Source organism: Embiotoca jacksoni, unplaced genomic scaffold (assembly GCF_022577435.1).
Source record: "Embiotoca jacksoni isolate LCO1_2020_lvr unplaced genomic scaffold, fEmbJac1.0.p SCAF_5, whole genome shotgun sequence".
NCBI classification, from domain to species: Eukaryota; Metazoa; Chordata; class Actinopteri; family Embiotocidae; genus Embiotoca; species Embiotoca jacksoni.
The window spans coordinates 2,513,893-2,537,500 of record NW_027185403.1 but is presented as its reverse complement, the minus strand read 5'-3'; the positions used below and the strand labels follow the sequence as shown (position 1 = coordinate 2,537,500).

At 41.3% G+C, this 23,608-nt stretch overlaps 1 long non-coding RNA gene across 2 annotated transcripts in view; it reads right to left on the bottom strand.

Annotated features, from left to right (window-relative positions):
- LOC138211455 (uncharacterized) overlaps positions 1-22,577 on the bottom strand; it is a 42,888-nt gene extending 20,311 nt beyond the window's left edge. The window contains exon 1 of one of the 2 annotated variants that reach the window (XR_011179341.1): positions 22,500-22,577. This is a non-coding gene — a long non-coding RNA (uncharacterized lncRNA). Of the gene's footprint in view, positions 1-2,656; positions 2,735-22,499 lie in introns of those variants that run through there. The other variant, XR_011179340.1, reaches the window with a different exon arrangement.
- Between the last annotated feature and the right edge of the window lie 1,031 nt (positions 22,578-23,608).

The following is a 23,608-nucleotide window of genomic DNA, read 5'->3' as shown; positions in this document are numbered from 1 at the left end:
AATCACATACACTGCATACCTGGCAGCCTGAGCTGCAGCGTGGCAGCAGCTATGTTAGCTGGTGATCATCTAAAGCATTTGGCACAAAAAAAAAAAATAATGAAGAAATAAGGACACGTTTTTTTTTTTTTTTTAGAACATTTCAGTCTGATGTTAATGAGATGAAAGTGAACTTGGAGAGCGCAGACCACCGTCAAGGCCAATAGTCCACTCTTACGATATGATCATATGATCTGCAAATCTGCAACTGCTAACACGTACTGTATATATCCAAATTTACAATTGGGGTGATGTTAAAATGTTCCTTATGAAACTACCGTCCCCCCATGTGCTCCATAATAGCTGCTCGCTGTATTACGTTTGAGATTTGTATCCCAGAAGTTTACTGGTACTCGTGAACGTGGACTGTGAGTCATCGTCTTTGTAGAATGGCCTATGTTTTGTCACGATTCAGCTTTACTGCCATCCACTGGATTTGAAGGTGTATGGCATTTAGTAGGGCAAATGTCCTGTTAAATGAAAGTTGAAAAATAATTCGTGGATCCACCCCCAGATATAGATCCACTCCATAATGTATTGGGTTCGACCTCCAATCATGCTACGCAACTCGACAGACAAACAAACAAACAAACAAAAAAAACACTGCACTAAAAACATAACCTCCTCGGTGGAGGTAATCGTTTACTAAAAAGTACAGAGTGAAGGAATTTTCATTCATCATTAGGTCTCCTTGTCTCATCTGGTTTCTCTAACTCGTGCTGACACAATTCTCATGTCATATAACAGGTACACGTATGCGGAAAAAAAAAAATCAAGTAACTTGATGTTGGAGGGTCACCGAGTGATGAAAGAGGACTACAAAAAGACGCTATCACGCGTGACAGTGTTTGCACGGTGTCCCCCGTGGAAACAACAACCCAAATGTTTACTCGGCAATGGAAAACATCCACCCAGCAGTCAGCCTGCGTGTCTGTGAGGAAATGGGAGATAATGATAGTTCTCAACATGATTTCCACTCTGCAAAAAAAAAAGAAGCATTCTTTGTCTCATGTAGGTGAACGCAACATGTTATTTAAGGTCTCGTTAAAAGTTTAAAGGTGCCCCTCAATTTGATCATCACAGGCGTGTTTGTAAATGCTTGTGCAAACGTACAGTATATTGGCGTATTTCTACACTCCCAACGCATTTTTTGTTGAAACAGGGAAAATAAATGAAAACGATAACGTGTGTTTTTGTTTATATTTATTTTGTTTATATTTTATTTTAGAATTATTTTACGATATTTGAGTTTCTGCTGCAAAATCTTGCAATTCAGCACAGGTGCAGCCGTGAGTCAGTGACTGCTCGACAAAAGTAAATAAAGGTGAAGACGTGACTGCTGTCAAACACACACACACACACACAAAAAAAAAAAGGATATATTTTTTTTTTTTTTCCCAATTTTGGTCTTTTTCCTCATTCGACACACTTTCAAATGAATCTGAATGAATGAGTTGCGCGAGGCTAACAAACAACAAAAGGATGACTCCGAACTGCCGGTTGCTCAAGCAGCTTGACGTGCAGGCACATGTTTGTGTGTTTACGAAGGTTTCCAAACAAAAAGCACACGCTTCGGGGAAAATAGTTACATGCTGTTATATTCCAGCGGTTTTCCTGACCGAGGAGTCTTACACAAGAGGACATGTCTCTGACACACACACACACACACACACACACACACACACACACACACACACAGTGAAGGTTATACTTCTCATCCACCATACAATCACTTAGCATGTGACAGCACTAAACACCCTCTATGGAAAATAAGGCTCTTCTGAGGCAGTGAATTTATTACGGTGAGTTCACTGAGTATGTGGCAGAGAAGAGGCAACATCTATTGATCTGCTCCAACCTGAATGAAGACAAGGTAATCATGTTTAGTGCAGTGGGCGGACCAATCAGCGCCCGTGGAAGACACCACGATTGCAAACGCTAGTGAATTTGGGTTTGGTGTTACCAGGCTAGAAACAACAGGCCCGGTGATCACTTCCATTTTCGCCTCATCAGAGCAGAGTTTGGCCAGAGGATGTCGGAAAATGTCTCCATGCACCGTATAGTGACAGAACGATCTGTTGTTCCTAAGGACATCCACAGCCTTACTCCAAACCAACTCGTATACACGCCTTCACACAGTCTGGTCAAAGAGAGTTCATTGGACTGAATGGCTTCGTTTAGGGACGGACAAGCACTCTGAAATTTAAGATGCACGTGCTTAATTGTCTTCCTAAATAATCTCCGATCAATTGAGTTTCAGAGATACATCTCAAAGCACACAGGATTCACCTGAATCGAGTTTGGAAACCAAAACCGTATGAACGCAAATAAAAGATTTAGATTTGAATTACACTGTAAAAAAAAAGAAGATCTTTCTATGTTGCGTCAGTCATTTCAAATCAAATCTAAAAACACGACAACGAATGAAGGGGTTTTGAATATTTTCTTGCATATACACACACACACACACACACACACAATGTTTGTTATTAAATCGCTGTTGCACCGCATGCTTTGCTCTTTCCCGTCTCCTGCCAGGAGGAAGTAGAGCAGGACTCTCATTTCTCTCTCCACACACACACACACACACACACACACACACACACACAAAGTTCACCTCACGTGCTTCCACATTTATCAGCTTCCCTTCAGTCCCGGGAGAACTCAGCTTTGCGTGCACCATCATCAGGCTCACATGCTCACGCGGTCCTCTTCCCCTGCCTGCACACTCTTGCTTATAGATTGTCGCCTGCAAACGTGCCTATCATCTCTAAGCGCACCCCACGCAGCCTCACGTGCACCCCGCTGAGCCTGTCCTCTTCTGTACCCCCCCTCCCTCCGGCTCCCTCAGGGACTCTTGGCATCATCGCAATGTTTCTCTGCTGCTTCACGCCGCTATCATTTTCCTCTCTTGTTTTGCTGTCGTTTCTGAGCCCGTTCAGCCGTTCGGCATCTCCGTTTCTCCCGTTGCTGCCCTCCCTGCAAATTCTCTTTCAGTCAGTCCTCTTCTTCTGTGAGCGTTTCATATAAGGACGTCTATGGAAACAAAAGGACCACCAATTGGCTGACTAATGATATTTTGGCATGCATTTTTATCATCTGGGAGCTGGCGTCTTTGAGTGGTTTGTTTTTCCCCCAGAGTCGTAAAAAAATTATTTGTTTTTCCACCCGGTAAAAAACGATTTGTGTTGTTGTGGAAAACTAAAGTATTAAGCTTCACCCAGACCTAATTCAACAACGCATTTTAGGTGTGAAATATCTGTTTGTTTCTTTGCATTTTGTCCCAGTTGGACAGCTGACAGTAGAAAACAACCCTTCGTCAGGGTTATGAAGGCCAAAAGTCAAACAACAATAAGTTTATTCTTTATACCTTAAGTGTGGAGATAATTTTGGTCCCACTTAAGGGAGAGAGGGATAGGTAGGAGGACAAATGTATATGGTTTTCTTCTCATTGACAGATTCTTTTTAATTAGCAGCAGGTTTGATTGATCAAGACGAAAGTCAAAGGACTCCATGTTTGATGTGGACGAATCCCTTAAAGTCGACGAAAGGTGTGGTGATCGTTCAAATAAATCAATGTCTTAAGAAAGTGATCTAATTCAAAGAGAACACAGAGTATCAATTACAATACTCACACTCAGCCTGTCATGTCCAGTTTGGGAGAATAAGGGAAAGCATTAAAGCTGGTTGCCTTCAGGCCTTGACGATAAGATGAAGGTGTTTTCTGAATCGAAGACAATATTCAGCAGAATCCCAGGAAACACTTTGAACAGACTGCCTTGTTATCTGATTGTCCGGCTTCAAAGCAACTAATTACCTCGTGGCTCCGTGCAGCTGTTGGCCTTAGTTCAGTTAAGGCCACAGTAGCTTGTATTCCCTCCAGATGTGAAGCATCAAGCCTTTCAAAACAAAGGGCCCGCTAGACCGATGCCGTCTTGAAGAAGTCTGCTCTCACACCGATTCCAAAAAAGTACCGTGATGCAAAGTTAATATCGAGAATATACGAAGGTGGATCAATACGTGCTCCTCAGAACCTATCGAGCCACGTTCGTATTTAAAAAGCTCCACAAGTTATACCCTTCAATACTCACGCCAGAACTTACGCCAATCACTTTCTCTGTCATTCAACGATTAAATATACAATAAACAAGTAAAGCAGCAAAGATCAGTCCAAAGAAATATTAATGTAAAACATAAATTTGAAGAGAGGGGGCAATTAACGGAAAAATACAGAAAAGCAAATCCGTAAAAGCGAGCCTGCCAGAGATGCTCAAACCGATTGTTTCAGTTTAAAAAAAAAAAAACAACAACATACAGTCTGGTTACGGAGAACATGTGGCGTCTAAATGAATGCCGATGTCAAGTAGATGCACCCGGCGTTCAGTGTGTACCTTGTTTTCAACTGCCATCACCAACCCGCTTTTCTCTGTGACCAAACCAAATCAAGTCATTTTCTGCCAGTTAAAATGATCATCTGAGAGTCAAAAAGAAAAGAAAACAACAACAACATTCATCAACACAATCTGCCAGGAAAACACAAGCATACTTGCTTTTAAATATATCAAAATTGAAGGCAGACAGATAGAAAGGTAAAAAAAAACAAAAAAACATGTGTACAGGTTTAGGTACAATTGAAGCAGCAGAAATCAAACACCAAAAAAAAGTAAAACTAAGTCGGAGAGAAGCGAATGAAGAGACAGTCAGAGGTAAAAAAATAAAAATAAAAAAAAACAGACACGGATGTAGAGAAAATCAGAGAGTGCAAAGAAAAATATAAACAGAGGGAAGAGATGGAGAAAAAGGTAGTTACGCAACATATCGTGCAAGCGAACCATCACTGGTCATGTTGAGTTTGTTTGGGAAACTATTTGCGAGAACAGGTTTGCCGTATGAAACGAGCCTCAACGCACACAAGCAAGTGAGAAGTCCAGAAAGTCTCAGCTCGTGGTTTTCATCAGCGATCAGAAGTGTCTCAGATGTCGTTGGGAGATCGACGCAAATTTATCAACTCATTCCTTTCATATTTTTTGTATTTTTGCAAAAAAATATTTTTTTGGGGGGGGGGGGGGGGGGGGCGGGGCTAAATAGCTTTGAAAAAGTGCAAATAGTGACAGCCAGAGAGATTGTAACGTACGACGACGGGAAGCTGCAATTCAAAACTTGTCAAACATGCTGAACTCATCGGCGTTTTCACGGATAAGACGATCACATTCCTGCAAGATGAAAATGAATTCTTCACACTCTGGGAGGATGTTTACTTGAATCCTACTCAATCTTCACATCAGTAATCAGTAATGAGAGCCTTCTCCTTTTAAATAACTCCCCACAAAACAGGCATATTTCTCGTCCTCTCTCACAGCTTCGCCTGAAAACTCCAAAAAGTTGTGAAATGAATGAAAGCAGCTCTAATAAGAAAGAGGGAGAAGGAGGGAAGGCGTTGCGTGGTAGAGCCAAACAGAAGATCTGAAATTCATCATTCTTTATTGACTGCATCTGAAGGCATCGTCACATATTTTGTTTTCTTTTCACAGCGGGTGGTTTGCTTAAAATGACAGGAATACGCCTTTTATTTTCCTCTTCCAGATTCTTGGAGACACATTGTGAGGTCGAACCGCCCGGACGTCCAGAGGGGAACTCATGCAAATAGACTGCGCATGCAAAACAGCCTAGAACAAATATTGCAAATGACGGCGGAGGAGGATCCCTCAGCTTATGGGTCTCTGGAATGAATGAAAGGCTTTCAGTAGAGCTCTGACAGCAGCTCTGTAATCCATCAACACTTCAAAGCGAGTCCTTTAGTTATGAAAACCTTCTCCTTTTACCTTTTCCTCTACTGAGCAGGAGCTGCGAACCTGACCTTTAACTAAAGTGAGCAAAAAAAGAAAACAATCTGGAGTAGGCAGACGGAGGCCAATGCAGGAGCTCAGTAATACTTTTGCATGTCTTGGTTTTCCCAGCTTCCTCATTTACATCGACAAATCCTGGCGGATTTGGTGCCACTCCCAATGAGAGCGGAAGAAAACCCCACGAGAACAAAGATAAAAGCAGCCAGAAGTGGAGCTAATAAACATGTAGTAATACAGTGTAAGAGGCAGTGCAGATAAATGTGAGGATTTATGTCATCATTTGGTTATAAATCCCTCTCCAGATAGTGACAACTGCCCAGCTGTTAATGGAATAAAAACACGTATAAGAGCTGGAGCGGTATTTATGTAACTCATCAGCTAAATTTCAAAAGGGGGGGGGGGGTGGTGGTGACGATAACTCTCTCCCCTGCAGCGGAAATGTTACAAGCCCGACCTTGTTGTGATGTAAAAGAAAAGCCATTTGGGGGAGAGAGAGAGAGAGAGAGAGAGAGAGAGAGAGAGAAAAAATTCCTGGAATTGTTGTTGCACTTCAAATCCCAAAAGAGTCAACTTTCTATAATGGCTATTTTGTGCACGGCAGCAAAAAGGTGCATAATTCATGCTGTAATAGAGCTGCAGTTCCTGAGGCCACTTAAGGGCTCGCTGCTGTTCCTTGAGCCTCCGCGGCTTAATATAGTCTGTCACTGTGGGTTTCTTTCATCTTTTTCCTTCTCAAAAAGTTAATCATGCCGCTGAGCGTTCTGGGATCAACAAGTATCTACAATTGCAGTCTGCATGTACTGTATTTATTAATATGAACCTTTTTATGAGTTCAACCACGATTAAAGCTATTTCTTTGCATCTCAAAACGAAGTTTCTCGTCGTCCTCGTCTCCCTTTGTTTACTCGATGGAGCATTTAAGGCGCCCTGTACAACTTTTTGACTTCTCGTCGCGCTCCTAAGCATTTGTTTGACTGCTGTTTTTGTTTCTTGTGCGTGTGGGCGGTTTTGCATTCCCGCAATTGGTCTCACCGCTGATCTACAGGTGGCTCATAACGTGCCAATAAAAAAGCCCCAACAAAAGCAATGAGGCAGAAGAATGCTAGCTGGTAAACAAAGCGGGATTATAAAAGACTTGAAAATCCATTGAGCGAAGGTTTTTTGAGGAAAGAAATGCCGTCAGCACTCAAAGATACAGGCAACGTGTTTTGGTACATAACACCGAACATAAACACAACTTTTCTTTGTTTGTCTGACATGCCATTTGAGTGGGCTATTGTTTATTGAGGCAGTTAATAAAACTGGTGTGGTGCGGAAATCTTGCATAGAGCCCTGACCTTTAACTACTCCACATTTGGGATAAACTGAAACACAACCTAAGAGCCAGGCCTCATCAGTATCCGATTGTAGTGACACGCTTGTGGCTGAACAGAAAGAAACTTCTGCAGCCATGTTCCAAGATGATGTGGAAAGCAACAGAGGCTGTTTGAGCAGGACATCGAGGCCCGCAGTAATGGGATGACGGGTTCAACAACATACTGCTTTAACGGGTTTAACGTTTCTGGGGTGTCTGCAATCCAGAAGTTCCAATTTCACTCCAGCGCCGTACAAATCTGGGTCGAGGATGGTGATCAGAAACAGCTCCCGAAAACCAAAACCAAAAAAAAAATCAAAACATTGTGTTTTGTTCTTAAATTATAATTTTATTCCAAATCGATTTCATTCTGGTGTAGTGAGAGTCACAACCTCTCCTCCGGGATTCATAGACAACCAGGCAGTAGCACAGATACACAAACCGCAGCCCTCCAGCACTGACGACAGTGACAAAGAGCACTGCCTCTTTGCTTTGGGAGCCACTGGCACACATTAAAAATAATGTACTCTGCTTTCACAGTTCAGCTCACACACTCACACACACTCACACACACTCAGACACAAACACACTACACTACACTACACTACAATGGCTCTTGTCTGGGCTGGGGCCACACAGCGCCATAATTAGGTCTGTTTTGTGCTGATAGAGAAACAGTAATGTGATACACGCACATGCTTCTGTGATTAAAGACAGAGCCAACGGCAAGAAAACAAAAGGAATGACCAAAACGAGACCAACTAAACTGGAAGGGAACGGAGAGGGAGGGGGGGCGGGGGGGGGGGGACAAAAAGATGTTGCACTCAATGCCATATCATTTGAGACAAGAAAAAAAAATAAAACCGTGCCAAAGTGAAATTTATATTTATCGGTTATGGAAAAAGAAACCCTGAACTCCCTTTTTGGTAATAACTCTAACCTGAGGCGCTGTTGGATCTATGTCATAAAATCTGATATTGCACATGAAAACAAGCATGGGAATACATAATATGTGTGTGTGTGTGTGTGTGTGTGTGTGTGTGTGTGTGTGTGTGTGTGTGTGTGGTTGTTAGCGGTTGCAGGGCCAGATGGCATTGCTCTGGGGTGAAACAGAAAGAAAGAGCGAGAGAGAGAAAGCTGTCATTTCACTCCATGCTGTTAACTTCTGTTACCACTCCACAGATGATCGGATTTCCACAGCTCCTCCAATTATTGTGTCATTGACACAACTCGCGACTTTACCAATTATAAAACATTTAAAACAGAGCTGGAACGCTATTTTAAAAAACGAAAAGAAGGTCCGTGCACACGGGTGCAAAGCGAAGTGCACCCCCTACGTGTGCATGACAAAGCACCGGTGCTCCCTATCTGATGTCATTACAAACTCTGGGATTCCCCTCCGTTAGACATTTGACCTGATCAAGGTGATTTGAAAGCTTAGCATGTAGCGTGTGTAGCGGTGCGAAAGCCCTATTGTTATTCGTAAAAATAATGTTCTTTTTATCCCGAAAGTTTAAATGCATTTTTGGAGGCTTTATCATATTCAAAAACTCATGGAAGTTGGTACAAAAATCTCTCCCGGTGAAAAAGTTTGTATTTTAGTGGAGTCGGGAGTGGGCGTGGCCAAATGGCTCGCTAGCGCCCCTTAAAGAGATGCACCGGCGGCTACATTTACGTACATGCACGGAAATCGGTGGACATGTGTATCACACTGAAATGTACAAGAAAGTTACATTGCACCATTACCTCAGCTCAACAGGAAGTCCACCATTTTGAATTTAGTCACCGTTTTTGCCGATTCACATGTTGTACTTTAACAAACTCCTCCCAGACATTTTGTCGGATCGACTTGAAATTTAGTCTGTGCACTCTTAACATGTTTGGAATTAAAAGTTATCAAAATAATTTGTTTTCTTTGATCGGTGTGCCCGTGGCGTAGCGGCCAAAAAGTGACCCAAAAGTCATACCATAGCATGTCGTTGAAAATTTTATGTAAAAGTCATACAATAGCACGTCGTCCAAAAAGTGACCCAAAAATGACTTTTAGGTCACTTTTTGCTGTATTATGACTTTTTTTTCATAATTTGGATGAAATGTTATAGTATGATTATTTTTGAAAGACATCAAAGGGGGGGGGGGGGATCAAACACCCATCCTTTGTACTGAGAGGCAACAGTGCTAGCCACTGCGCCACCTATCTTCCCAGGTGACTGTCTGCATTGTGACAAATATCTGGTTCACTACAACTTATAACTCCACCACCCATAAATATTCATTCAAATGCAAACAAAAATTCCGCAGACATTGTTTGGATAGTAGATATACATGTTTACAGTGAGAAGTAACTTGATACATGCATGTCAGTTTAGAAAAAGGTCATACTCCAAAAATATATTGTGTATAGTCGGATCCCTGACATGCAGCGTGCGAGGGCCTGCATATCACTGTTGCAGTTTTAATTATTATTATTATTATTATTATTATTATAAGGTTTGTTGGTCGTATTTTTCTCCTGGCGTTGTATTTTCTAACTTAAGGAGAATAACTTGAACTTTCTGAGTAAGGAATCATCTTGACTTTCCTCTGAGATGAAAAAAAACACACAAAAAAACCAAACAGGAAGTCCACCTGTTCGCAGTGAGATGAATCAGGGCAGAGAATTGGCTGTGGTGTCATGGTTGCCCCAAGTAACCAGGAGGACAGTTGACAGATGACAGCAGCTAATTGGAAAACTAATGAGGTCCAGAAAGGCAGCCTGGACTCTGCTGTTTGTGTGTGTGTGTGCGCGAGAGTAATGAGGTCCAGAAAGAAGGACCGAGTGAGAGGCCAGCCTTGTCAACAGCAGATGCTCATAAAACAAACAAAACCCCATCAAGGACCAAGTTCTACTTCTTTTACTTGAAGTCGAGACCTTGTAGACGCATGAAGATGGCTCATTATAACACAGCTCTACCAACTTTGTATGTGCTGTAAGGGGCAGTGGCCATGACCAATTATACATTAACAAGATGCTGCAAACATACAGCGCTTTTCTAATGATGTCTCATGGTCAGTCTTATCATCTTGTCATTTTCAAAACAAGCAGAAAGAAACTGCGGTCAATGTTGTGTTATTGTCTACTGAACCACAAGACATCAGAAAAGGTGAAATAATGTCTGCTAACGCTACTGCTGCACAGGCAAAGCAGAAACTCCAAAAAACCTGCAAAACTAACCAGATAAAACACACAATGATTTGCATTATCTGGACATCAAACTGATTAAACTTGCAGCGCAAGCTCATATTGTTCAGAAATCCTGCTTCCTCCACATTTTACAGAGTACATTTTAATTGGACGACACGTTAATTTATTCAATTTTCCGGCTTTTCCAAGGTCAGCAGCTCTGCACACAATCTCAATTAGGGTTAACGACTACCTATATGGCTAATTTATGATCCCCATAAGATTCAGGGCGCCATCAGTACACATATTATATTCCTCAATATTGACCTTGAGGAAAGAGGATGGTCCAAATCCAAATCCAAAGTCCTGTACAATCAAAGCAAAAAGGGAGGGATGTAGAAATAAGAGTAGGAAAGGGAGTGATGAAGACACGAGATGCGGCCCTGACCTTGATACAGACAAATCAAGTGACAAGCTGCATTTAAGATTTATTATCGGGTACAGGATTGTGACATGGAGCAAAAAGAGTAAAGAAAACTGAACATGCAGATGTTCTCACACACAACATAGACTCCAGATTCGAGATTTGAAATGCTTCGGCAGAGAGGCTCTGTCACGAAAAAAAAAGAGAAAATGATCCAATTAAATAAATACATCATAATTACCACAATTTAAAGACAGTATCTCAGTTAGAGTCTCTCACATAGACACACTGAAGGGTTATCCGAGGGCCATCAGAAGACCTGCAGCCACTATCCTCTGGAAGGTGGAAGATTAAAGCACCACTCAAAGAGGATTACAGCAAACACAAAAAAAAGCACTGGGGAGAATGAGCGGGAGGGCGGCGGTACAGAGACAGAGACAGGGACAGAGGATAAGATATGTGACGGAGGAAAAAAAAGGACAATGGCAAAGATGAGCGAGGAGCGGAGAGGAAAAGTCATCGCATACATAAAGAGAGAGAGAGAGAGAGAGAGAGAGAGAGAGAGAGAGAGAGAGAGGGAGGGAGAGCAGAATAACATGAACGGCATTGAGGATTTAGATGATAGGGAGCATTATTATGTGCAGTACAATGGCGACGGAGGGAGGGGGTCCATCAAGGAAAAATAGTTTTGAACACTACATGAAGGATATTGTTGCAGTCATAGATGTAACGTCCGGACTCAGGTTTTATTTCAACATGTGATTCACGCCCCTTTGAAATACAATGCTCTCGTTCTCACGCACTAGACCTTTGTAATTGGGATTTTCGCTGGAATCTTTTGTATGAATTTTAAAGAACACATGTTTAGGCTGATAATAATGGCTTTTCTTTTTAATATGTATATATATATATCCTGATGCAAAAAATATGATTTTATAGTTTCCATTTCTTTAAATTTCATTCAGACTTCGCTTTACAGGAATGCCCACGACTCCCACCGGGAATAAAAGAAAAGAAAAACATAAATTTATCAAACTCCCAACATCGTAACTCTCTTTCTAGTCTCGCAGAGGCAGACCTATCTGACTGCACTGTGACAGCACCGGAGAACGGTCCGGCTGCACCCATTTATCATTCTGGTATATGGGAAAAACACTGCGGCTTGTTTGTATTTCTTTAAAACAGTCACAATTGTCTTGGGCAGTGTTAAAGCCCAGGATACAGTGATGCTGCCTTTGTGAAATGGGCACGGGGGGGAGGGACATGTTTTGGTGGAAAATTTGCCCGTTGGGAGGTAAGCCCGGGCAATAAAATGGCTAAATCCCCACAAAAACACCGAAAATAAAAAAGACAGAAAGGCCAACGTGATCCAAAACTTCAGTTCCTATCAAGTGGCAACCAACCGTGGCGTCACCCATTGGTTCGTGAACTGTCGTTCTGAAACCTTGAGTTCGGTGTTTTGGCTGTCACCATTTTGCTTTTCTGGAGCTAGAAGTGACTCTCTGCGTTCCAAAATGTATTCTACCATACTATTTAGTAAACCAAAAATGTATTTAGTCTATCCCAATACATATACAATACTATACATATATAGTTTATAGACTTTGTATTTCCTGAAAAAAGTTGAATGGAGTTCTGTGGCAAAGATATATGAATATAAAATCTGAATTTTAGAAAATAGTACCGATATAGATCAGTTATACTTGGTTTATATCAGATGTATCACATTGTACTGCAGTACAGTCCAGAAAAGGCATAAACCACCATGTAAAATCAATCACTGTATGTCAGTATAGCAGTCACAGATTAAGGCATTAAAGATATAACATCTACCTAATTCACCTCTGTTCATATCACAAGGCACATTACACCAGTGATTAAATGAGACTCTTTATTACAAGGTTAATCTTCTCCCCTTCAGTTCGTGTCTGCAGCCCACTTCTGCCTGCTCTCTTTGTGCTTCTGCAGCAGTGTTGTTGGAAACTGAACTCAACCTCCCGTTAAAATGGCTGCACAACAAAAATATGTTCATATTTCCCCATTGCAGTTGGTGTTAAATGCTTAAGTGATATAGGGGGATGAGTTAAACATAACTCTCATTTAAATTGCATTAGGGCTTAAATTTATACATAATAAAGGAAGGGGCTGCTTTGAGTTGAGTGGTTGAGTTTATATATATATCTATATATATCTATATCTATATATATAGATATATATAGATATATATATAAACAATGGCAATTCAATCAAAAAAATGCCCAATATTAAATCCAATTCAGTCAATTTCGCTCATTCAAATTGGCTAAGTCAACAAAATGGTGTTAAATGTCTTACTGCATGATAACCAATGCTGGAAAAACTGGGAAAATACAATAAAAAAAAAAAGAAAAAAGATGACTTTTTCTTGAAGTTGTAAATCAAACGGCACCTAAACTGTAGCTACAGTTTCCCACCGAGAGCCCAAAAAGTGGGAGAGGTCACAGAATTTTTGCTGCAGCAAAATACTTTTTCACCTGACATTTGTACAGGAATCCTTGTGGCTTCTTCCTAATCTGCCTCGTCAGCAATGCTATCGCTGGTCGAAGTTTACATTTATGATGGAGTAAATTCAAATATGAAGATAAATTCAAATTGTTTTTTCAATCAAAGACTCACAACATAAAATGTCTTTTTACTGCGATGGTTTCTGATCTGTGGGAATCGGCCCAACCAATCAATCACGTGTGTCACAGTGGTGCAGCCTTTTGTCGTTGTCAACATGAGTTTCCATGAATACAAAAAACACACTTCAAAACACTCTGTTCGCCACTGAAACTCAACGTGCTGCTGGCACTAAGGGTGTGCTTGAAGCTGTGCGCGCATTACTTTGCCGATGAGAGTTAGGTGTGTGTGTGTGTGTGTGTGTGTGTGTGTGTGTGTGTGTGTGTGTGTGTGTGTGTGTGTGTGTGTGTGTGTGTGTGTTAAGCCCTGGGTTCATGGAGAGTGTCATACAGAGCGTGGGATTCGCTTCTATATGACAATAACATCAAAACCACTCAGGCTTACTCTTTGATTTCTCTCACACACACACACACATACAATTTTTTTTCCATCCTCCGGTTCCTCTTTTTTTTTTTTTGTACAGGAGTAGACTTTGCGTGTGTGGCTGTCAAAGCATTCCTTTGTGCTTTAATCTGTGACAGTAACTTGTTCGGTAAATGATGAATGACGCCCAGCTCCCTTTTTTTTCAGCGTTATATTCACGTGATAAAAACCACAAAACGAAATGAAGCACATAGAACCTGTTTCACGTCATGATATATTTCCCTCCACACTAAACATTTCAAGAGGAACTTTTCTACTGGTAAAAAAAAAATAACTGCAGGCAACATTACATTTCCCGTTTTCATCTACAAAATGTGATCCAAAATTTAAAGCGTCATCATTCCCTCAATCAAAGTAAGAAAAATAATAATATTCAAAGAGACAAGTGCATTATTTATTAAATAACATTTTGTCTGATTAGCGATCCGCAGCTTTCAACTGCTCTGACGAGACCAACCTGTGGAGGTAACCACTCGCTTTCGCAACATTTGTGTTTTTGCACTGCGGCTGGAAACTGGAACCACTGGAGGAAAAATCCAGGCAGCGTGCAAAACAACATGTAAAGCTTTGAGGTGAAGGTGCAACACATCCACAAAAAAAACCAACAGGGAGCATTTAGAAGTCATTGGTATCAAAATTTGAACTGGACAAATTATCGTCAAAAGGTTTCCTCACACTTACATCATAACATCATAAATCTGTTTTCCATCAAATGGCCATTTTTTTTTAATTATTATTTTTTTTAATTATGGGTGTTGACAAAGTCATTGAGAGTCCATTCATCTTTGATTTGACTTGGATTATAACGCTTACAACCAAGGTTATTAGTTTTCTTTCCCATGTTATGACTGTACCTAATAATCACAGGATGTCAACGGACTTCATTTTTATGACTACGTTATTAAAAATGCTGAACATAGCAGTGCTTTTAAATTAGTTGCTACAGCAGTTAACTTACGGCAAGATACTTACTGAGCAAAAACCTTATCATCTTGTATTTAAAGTTAGTTTCTGAACAAATATGAAACTATATTTGACTATGGAGGGCAGATACTATATCAAAGTACCACTTTATTTGTGATGTGTGTCTAAATATTGTTAACTGAAATTGGAAAAACATGGAACAATAGGACAATCATATTTCAAAATGTACTATCTTGACTTTAAAAAAAAAAAAAAAAAAAAAAAGACACTCAGGAAAGTTTTCTTTTTTTTTTTTTTTTTTTGGACAGCAACCGAGTGGCGAGTTTATTAATTCAGTGACAGTGATCGCGACCTCTCGGTCTGTTGGCCTCTACATGGTTGGTGAGCATGTGAGAGAGGCAGCGAAAGAGAGCGAGAGTCATTGATGGTGTACCAGGCCTGAGGGGCCTGCCAAGACAGCTTGACTGGTGAGAACAGATGGCAGCCCACTGAGCGCGAGTGTGTGTGTGCGTGTGTGTGTGTATGTGTGTGTGTGTGTGTGTGTGTGCGTGTGCGTGTGTGTGCGTGCGTGTTTCCAATTAAAAGAAGACTCCTACTCCGCACACGTGTAATAACACGGGACGAGCTTCACGCTCATCAAAGTCCGAAATCACGCCCTCCACACGCCACTCAGTGGTTCCTCGTTCCTTAATGCCTCGACGCACATCAGCACGAGCGTGCCTCGCAGGTGTCGCAGCAAAATTCGGCTTATTTAGGTATCCCGGGGAGCAACTTCAGTCCACAGAGTGAAATAAGGAAACGGCACTTACACCGGCAAAACAGGAATTTTAAGTGAATCCCCTCAGGCTGCTACAAAGGTGGGTCACATATGATAGAGAATACAGTATTTCTCACCGTCTGTTTACAGTGTGCAGCTCCATGCGGTTGCTGCGTAACCTTGGTTGTTATGATATTTGACTTTCCCCCTCAAAACATATGCGACAGTTTTGCAGCTTTCTGGACCGTAACATTACTCACTTCCCTCACGTCACTCTGAAGACACACATCTTTTAAGAGCTGATTGACGGAATTGTTTTTTGTTTTTTTTAAAGTTTCCAATTATTTCCAATTAAACGTGAGCTGTTTCGGATTCAAAAGGATCTTTCCCATGAGCTTCACCAGAAGCTTTGAATTCTACATGAGGATCCACTTACTATTCCTGAAGAACATCTTTCCCAGATGAACTTGTGCTCTCAAGCAGAAACAATCCAGATGTTACAATAACAGAACTCATCCTGGGGCAACCTGGTGGTTTCTGCTATTGCTGAATGTCATAACCAGTCCAAAAAACAAAAACGGTACTAAAAAAAAAACCAAACACATTCTTTACAATATTGCCATCATGTTTTAATGACTAGATAAGTCTGGATAAGTTCTATATTTATGTGCATCCCTCGGGAAAGGTCAAAGGTCAACCACAAAACATGATCTAATTGAAAATGCTGCAGCCGAAGAAGTGTCCTCTGGTGGCAGTTCTCTGAAACTAGAAGCTGCTCTGTTGTCCTTAGAAGAGACACGGTAACTTTGCGTGAACTTCGTTTGTTCCTCCCCTTAAATAAGACTCCCACCTTGGTGTTTAAAGAATTATGGATGAAAATTTAGGAGAGGTAAGGGTTCGTGTTGAATAGATGACTTGAACCGTGTTGTGGCGCTAAAATTACAACTTTCTCGAAGTTATGCAAACTTGTCTCAGCATCAAAACATGTGGTTGTAAAAAAAAACTGTCCCAACTAGTGGTTGAAAACGGGAAACGGGAAAGGATCCACTGCTGTTATATCAAACCATCGACCCAACTCACCTCCCCCCGAACAAGGAAAAACTCCCGTTATACAGACGTCCTGCGAACTGCGTCACTTCTCCGGCACACCAGGTTGTTGTTATTCATACGACCACTAGAGGGAGCTTAACTTTAAAACGTAACAGTAGCTTATAATAAGCTGCTTGCAAAAAAATTAAAACAAATAAAACACACAACGGGGTCGTTTTTCTGTTTTGGACGACAGTCTAGGAATTTTCATTAGAGACATTTTTGTGGCGCAAAGCTAGGCCGTGAAAAAAAAAGAAAATACTGCAACGTCCAGTCAGTTAAAAGGATAGAAAAAAAACAGAGGAGTGTTTCTTGTTATTCAAATTGTTTGAAAGCTTTTGTTCACTTCTTTTCAATCCGCATGGCAAATAAAAACACCTTTTGTGTGCGTCATGTCCCTTCTCGGTTCCTCTCCTTGCGTGCCTTTTGTGTTTCTCTCTCTTTCTTGTTGTTTCTTTCTCTCTCTCTCTCTCTCTCTCTCTGTTATTCCACAGTCTGACCTTGTACATCGGGCCAAATCAATTGCCACACTTGTGGAGCCAAAGCCCCGAGGCTCAGCTGTGGCTCTGCACTCTCTCACACATCAAAAGCCCAGACGCAGAATTATGCAATGGTGTTGGAGGCAGTGGTTCGGCGGTACCGATATACATATTTAACCAGGAGTCGTGTCGGATTAAGCCTGAGACTTCTGCACAAAGATAAACAAAGATGCACAGATTGAATGTGGCTGAAGGATACTGCACCGAGAGGAAGGAGAGGAAATCAAGGGGCAATCTTCGCTCTTATCGACAAAGGCCGTACGGCCCCGTTTATGACGGTATCAAGCGAAAATATTGCCGAATAAATACTTGTAACCTTTTCATTTCAATTAAAGCTAAAACTTTACCTCATATCCTCACGATCTTAACTATATGGATATGATTCTCCCGTAACCGTTTGCTGAAGAGAACTGTGGACCTTGGTCTTTTTTGTTTAAAAAAAAAAAAAAAAGACAAGTTTGATGGTATATATTTTTTCTTAATGTCAACAAATCCCACGACAAGACAAAAACCACCAATAGATGAGTCCACCTGGCTCTTAGTTGGGGATTATTTCCACATGCAGACATGTAGATTGCCCCTCACCAATTTCACCGTGGACCTGGAACTCGAGCTCCAACTCATTTTTGGGGAACATTAAGATGTCGCAGGGAGTCAAATCTGGTGAGGAGGGGCGGCGGGGAGCTACGATCGTGTTGTCGAGGGAGAGAAACCCACCGCTGAGTGGACGCCTTGTCGTGTTGGAGGAACCAAGTGCCATCTGGCCACAGCTCAAAACATCACAGTAGAAGTGAGTGTTGACAGTCTGAACCCTGGGGGACGAACGCACGGTCCAAAACACCACAAATACCAAAAACCCACCCGTACCCCTGAACTTCTTCGGTCTTTGACGTTGACGTTTTACTCCTCTTGAAACAACGGACGCCGCTTAAAATACCTCGCCTGGCTCGTTGCAGAAATGGACGATTTTCGGAAGCATTTCAAGGCTCTCCGCTGCCTGTTTGACGTCAAATTTTGCGGTGAGCTCTCGGCTCAAGCCCGTGGTGAAATCCCAAATGTGCGCATACCGTCGGTCACAAAACGCGTGTGACTCAGCTGCTGATGTTGATCAAGTGACGAAACTTCAGGTTTGCTCCGTCAACATCAGGGTGCCGCACTTTGGACGCGCGAAACAGGAGGAGAACATTTCCACCGCCCCTCAAACAGCAGCCGTCTTCATGATGACGGAGGCCAAGAAGAAAAATACAAGATATGAGCAGACATAACCTTGACAAAACTAACGTAATCCATGTCCCTGATTGGATAAAATACATCAGGAGTGTTTCTTTTTTTAAGAAAAGACAAATGAATACCGCAGCTAAACAACAAAAAAAACCCACTAAAAACATTCATGCCTGAGAAGTTGTACGAGCGCTTCACAACTTGCATTGTCATAATACCCGGGAATCTGTTTGTGGGTTTGTATGGGTGAACCACGCCCTTAAGTGCTGGTGCTAATAGACAGAGGCCAGATTGTTTTCTTAAGAATTTGAACTCGTGTTCAATCATGTTTGACGTGCCACCTGCCAACGATATATATCATTATATGATATAACGAACAGGAACAAACGGCAACACTGAGAGACACCACTGTAAGACAAATCACATCTTTACCAAGTCCTTATAGGGAACTCCAAGTTACCACACATGCGTGTATGTTTGCATATGTGTGTGTGTGTGTGTGTGTGTGTGTGTGTGTGTGTATCTAAGTGTCATCCGGGCACCATTTGGTCACCATCTGCCCCTGTCGGTTCTCATGGTAACCATCACCAGCTGTGTGGTGGGAAACGTTCACTTCACACACGGCTGTCATGCTCTGCCATCCCCACGCACGCACACGCACACGCGCACGCACACGCACACGCACGCGCACGCGCACGCACACGCACACGCACACACAGACACACTTCATCCCATGACTCTCATACCAAATCATTTCAAGGCTCATTACTGTGGTTTCCTGGTTGATCATTCAGGCCAGTTTGTGATTCACCTCTGCTGAAACTTCCAAGGTTGAATGCGGAGTAATCCTTTGGCCACAGACCACGTGTGTGTTTTACGGTTTTATGTGTCTGTGTGTGTGTGTGTGTGTGTGTGTGTGTACTTGTTTGTCCTAGGGAGACCCGAGACAGATTTGTTTCCAAATATAATATACAGTGACAAACAACAGTCCTGTCTCGAGCTATATAAAAGTACCATTTTGTCTCCATCGCTGCAAACAGTTGTAGCTGGAGCAGAGGGGAAGATGAGAAAAGGTTGAAAATGAAGCTGAAGAAAGACCAGATTGACAATGTTGTTAGCAAAAGCAGACCGATTGAGCAGAGCTCCAAAAGTCAGAGGGCTGCTACAGAAAACTCTACACGATGGAACGGCCAGAAACAAAACAACAAAAAAAACATCACACATGTATCTGCTTTAACTGAGACATACATCATTCTGCCAAACTCAGCAACAAAAACCCAAAGAAAAACATAAACCGTAGTCTAAGCATTATTATTGCGTCGCACTAATCATAATAACGGATTTATTATAAGCATCTATTTCAGTGTAAAATTACTGCTACGAAGTGGACACAATCTGAGCTCAAACTTCAAAATCTGTATTCTTCATCAATATATCAACAAACAGACGCAACATTAAAAGTCAGAAAGAACACAGGAAGCACAGCATAGTGGAAATTGTCAAATTGACTGAGAAGCAAAGCGGTCAGCTGTTACTGCTGCGACGCTGTGATTCTCTACTTTGACCACCAGAGGGGAGCCACGCATTAGCTGAGAGACGTAAATCTGTCTTATGGAAAATGCACAAATTCGTCTTTCCTTACTGCTTCTTCTGAACAGCAGAGAAATACAGCCTCTGTCTCCACACACACGCACACGCACACGCACACGCACACACACACACACACGCACACACACACACACACGCACACGCACACGCACACAATGTGTCTCTTTCTGTCGTTTCGTCTCGATATTTCTATGTTTCGATGACAGCAGGAGAATTTAACACGGCCTTTATTTCATTGGGAGCCCAAATAGATAACGCTCCATCTTTGTCGAATAAAATGTGTAATGTCTTCACTTCCTGCCTCGTGGCTTTTCACATGTATTAAAACGTTATTTATTGTGTCAATTAGTCAATGGTGACCTTTGTAGGCTGCAGTTCGCGCATCCGTTGCATGCATACCGACACAAAGTGCAGGCAGATCCACGTGCTGTCAGCGCAACAGCGTGCTGTTTATGTGTAACGGAAACGGGTGAAACTTCGGACTTTCCAATATTAACCAGTAGCCCTCTTAAAATGAAATCATCAGGATGTTTTTCATTTCCTTCTCGTGGCACAATCTTTTAAGCATAGATGACATACACTAACTATGGCAACATCAGGTGGCCAAAATCAGTTACTACAGCGTCAATTATGAGTGAATGAATGAATTATGAGCCAGTCAAGGTCACCACAAATATCAATCATACTCGTGATAGATATAAGTCCAACTCCAGAAATTGCTTTCCAAAGCCATCCAGGTAAGCGAGAAAAGGCAAAAACTACTACACACTGCATAAAATGTGATAATTAAAAAAAAGCACCAGGAAATGTGAAATAAAGTTCCAGTCAAGGAAAATGGCAGAAGGGTTATATTGGTGCGGAAGGATAACTGGTCTGGTGCAACCTGGCATATACTCGCCGTTATTGGCCGAGCACGGAAACACTGAGTCTCTCACAGCAGGATATGCAACCTTTCTCTCGGGCTGCAGTTGAGGTGGCAAATGGGTCACGTGGAAACCAACTTCAGTGTCGGGAGCAAGCCAAAGAAATTTAAAGTTTTTTAAAAGGCTTTGTCAGAGTCCAGACCTTAAATCACATTGAAATGCCGCAGGTGTCTCGAACATGAATTTCATGCCTGCTGAGTTGGAGTTCTGTATGAATGGTCGAGTCAGAATTAATCCCATCTGGGTATTCCTGCTTATTGAGTCTGTATGTTTTTTTTTTATTTTTTTTAAATTTTATATATATATTTTTATATTAAATGTGAAAAGAAACAGACATTCTTTTGAATTTGTAATTTTTTTTTCCAAATGTGGCAATTTGTTGAAGGCAGTGGTTTGTGTGTAAATTACAGCTTCTGCTGTTGCAAAGCAGCCTTCCTTCAAAGCAACATCAATTATTTAAAGTGATAGGAAGGAAGGCTTTTTGTTCCCCCTCTTGTTCATGCAGCTGACATGGTCGAGTTCAGGGTTAATGACAGCGGAGAATTTCCGAGAGCTGCACTCAATCAATATTTCGATATCATTATCAACAGACCACATAATTGCTTGATGCGAAATGTGTCGCTCGTAGTGATGAACCTAACCCCGCGGCTCCGCATTTTAGCATCTTTCAGCTCACTGTTTTCAATTTATGGTCCACAGCGCCGTTGTTGTTCACCCTCAGCGCTTTTCATCGATCCCATTTCCATTCGCAGAAGGCTGATATTTTCAGCAAAAAGTCTCCGATAATAAAGAAACTGTTAGCTACCGGCCAAGCACCAGACAATATACCGACAAAATTTGCTGCTAGCTGAAGAACGGAGCGGAGCATTTGGCAGCAAAAAGACAGATATGCAACTCTAAATGAATGTCGGCGTTGCTCTATGTCTGGATGTGCAAAATAACAGAGCTGAAACAATTAGTCGAATAACGGCTCTGGCCTCAGCACCCACATTTTTTTCCTTCAGCATTAATTTGCAACCCAAATTTTTGAAATTTTTTTAGCCTCAATTTCTTTTACAAAAAAAAAAAAAAAAAAAAAAATAGCGCAGTATTAAGTGCAGTCATACACAATCTCTCCACACACTGATAAAAAAAAAACCTAAAAAAAACCTAAAAACAAAACAGAAAATTGCTACAAAAGGCAAATATGACTAAAAACCCAATGAAAAAAAAAAGAGGAATTTTTTACATTACAGGCATGTATGCGTTTAAAACAGTTTAAACTAGTGATGCTCATCCAGTTTCAAAAATTTAAATAGAACTGTTTGAAATGTGAAATAAAAGGCAAATTTTTCTTGAATTAAATAATAGGGCAGGCTTATCTAATCCTAAACCTGTTCATAGAGGCTTGAATGTGAGCTCACTACATGTGATGTCATCAGTTTTGTTTGTTACCGTCATGAAAACACTGGCAGCAAACGGTTATGAAACGTATGTCCATCAAAATAAAAGTTTTGCATGTTTGTTGAAGTAAAAATGTGACTTTTACCTTCTATTTCCATCTCTCATCCAGTCTGAGCCGGCAGATCAAGCCTCCAGTTCCAAACACTAGTCTTCATCATCCTTGTCTGGGAATAAAGCTCAAATGATATTAGATTAAAGAAAATGAAGTCCATAGTGTACATACATTAAAAAAAAAAAAAAAAAAAAAAAAAAGCTGGAGGCAGTAGAGCTGTTTAACACCATCACTGTGTATCTGCTGTGTTGTTTTCTGTCCCAAACAAAGCTGGAAATAACACCCACATCACACTTGAAGAGGCTTATCTACCTTCTGTTGTGCTGCTGGGCCACCGAGACTCTCAGATCTCTTAGCAAATTATGCATTCTCCTAAATACGTGTGACTGGAGCTATTAACGCTAATGTGCCGGTTTTGCTTCTTCTTTTTTATCCACACAACTAGAGGCTTAATGTAAGTTGGCACATACAGTATATGGTATTTAATGTTGCTGCTGAAAGCCAGCTCATGTCATCTTTAGAGACTAGGGTAAGACACTCTCTACTCGAGGTTGCTTAAGAAAACAGTAATGAGATGAGGAGTGAACTGAAAATATTAGATTAACCTTTGGCTCACATGCAAATTAAATTGTGTTAATGAATAAAAGTGAAAGAGCTGATTCAATTAATGTACCATTCACACGAGTGGCTGATAATTGGTTTCGAAAGAAATGGAGAAAACACATCCATTTGTCGAAGGAGGAGCGCTCATCGCTGAGGAAGAACTTGATACAAAAATTTAGCACAAAGCAAACAGTATATTATTATTTTATGTCCGTGTTAAAAGCTCAGCTATTGTTCATCATCCACAAAAACGGAGGTGACCTAATGATCACATCCACACACAATATCTGCGAACAGAAGATCGATGTTGCATTCATGAAAAATGACCCGGCCCATTACGGTTACCGTCATTTCTAATAGCACCATCAAAGCAGTTCCCATCTGCATTTTATTTGAACTACACTATAAATAAAACCATGAATATTCATTACTGCGGTCATGCACACGGGGCGCCGTGCTTAGTGCCGATTTGCAAACGTTAGAATGACAACATGCTAAAATAAAAATGGTAATCCTGGTAAGGATTAGACTGGCAAAAC